Source organism: Physeter macrocephalus, chromosome 7, assembly GCF_002837175.3.
Source record: "Physeter macrocephalus isolate SW-GA chromosome 7, ASM283717v5, whole genome shotgun sequence".
In the NCBI taxonomy this organism is placed as follows: domain Eukaryota; kingdom Metazoa; phylum Chordata; class Mammalia; order Artiodactyla; family Physeteridae; genus Physeter; species Physeter macrocephalus.
In genome coordinates, this window is record NC_041220.1 from 150,136,536 (window position 1) to 150,138,114 (window position 1,579).

At 39.5% G+C, this 1,579-nt stretch overlaps 1 non-coding gene across 1 annotated transcript; it reads right to left on the reverse strand.

Annotated features, from left to right (window-relative positions):
- Window positions 1–20: 20 nt before the first annotated feature.
- Window positions 21–127, reverse strand: LOC112062085 (U6 spliceosomal RNA). The gene has a single exon (XR_002890549.1). It is a non-coding gene; the product is annotated as a U6 spliceosomal RNA (small nuclear RNA).
- Between the last annotated feature and the right edge of the window lie 1,452 nt (window positions 128–1,579).

Below are 1,579 nucleotides of genomic sequence, written 5' to 3' on the forward strand. Positions count from 1 at the left end.
AAAAAAAAAAAAAAAAAAAAAAAAATATGGAACGCTTCACTTATTTGTGTGTCATCCTTGCGCAGGGGCCATGCCAATCTTCTCTGAATCGTTCCAATTTTAGCATATGCACTGCCGAAGTGAGTACCTAATAACTTTCTAAACAGGGTGACGGAGGACAATTTCTAATCACTCAGGAGCTGTTTAAGTCCTGTGCGCTTTAAAGCACAGCTACACATTCCTCAAAGTACTTGCCGAGAAATTTCCCTCTATTGCGGGGGCTCTGATTTTCAAACATTCACATATGTCTGTTGCTGAAACATCTTCTCTCACCCAACGCTTTAACCCCCTGAGAGAGTGTGCACAGACAATCATGAAAGGGTTTAAGCAAGAAATCATTTCTAGAAAAGACACATATGTTTGGCTTCTAGGTAACACATTTGGCCGCTCTGAACTGAAATCTGTATGAACAGAGACTCTATGAAGGTTCATCATCCACAAAATTCTTCTTTACTCATTTGTACAGAACTGCTGTGTTACTGAATGTTAACAGCATTTTGATCTGAACTGATAATTGTTTCTATAGTGGTTGTCTATTCCAGGTATACTATGTCTTAGCACTGTGCTCTACATGCAGACATAACAACAACAAAAAAAAAAACCTACAAACAACCCAATCAAAATATGGGCAGAAGACCTAAATAGACGTTTCTTCAAAGAAGACATACAGGTGGCCAATAAGCACATGGAAAGACGCTCAACATTGCTAATTATTAGAGAAATGCAAGTCAAAACTACAATGAGGTAGCACCTCACACTGGTCAGAATGGCCATCGTTAAAAAGGTCTACAGATAACAAATGCTGGAGAGGGTGTGGAGAAAAGCGAGCCCTCTTGCACTGTTGGTGGGAATGTAAGTTGGTGCAGCCACTATGGAGAACAGGATGGAGGGTCCTTAAAAAACTAAAAATAGAGCGACCATATGATCCAGCAATCCCACCTGGGCATATATCTGGAGAAAACCATGATTCAAAGAGATTCATGAACCCCTATATTCAAAGCAGCACTATTCACAATAGCCAAAACATGGAAGCAACCTAAAGGTCCATCAACAGATGAATGGATATAGAAGATGTGGTACATACATACAATGGAATCTTACTCAGCCATAAAAAAAGAATGAAATAATGCCATTTGCAGCAACATGGATGGAGCTAGAGATGATCATACTAAGTGAAGCAAGTCAGAGAGAGAAAGACAAATACCATAGGATATCACTTATAGGTGGAAGCTAAAATAGGACACAAATGAACGTATCTATAAAACAGAAACAGAATCACAGACATAAGAGAACAGACTGGTGGTTGCCAAGGGGGTTGGGGGGTAGGGGAGGGAAGGACTGGGAGTTTGGGGTCAGCAGATGCAAACTATTCCATATACAATGGATAAACAACAAGGTCCTACCGTAGAGCACAGGGCACTATATTCAATATCCTGTGATAAACCGTAATGGAAAAGAATATATATGTGTATAACTGAGTCACTTTGCTTTACAGCAGTAATTAACACAACACTGTAAATCAATTATACTTCAATGGAAA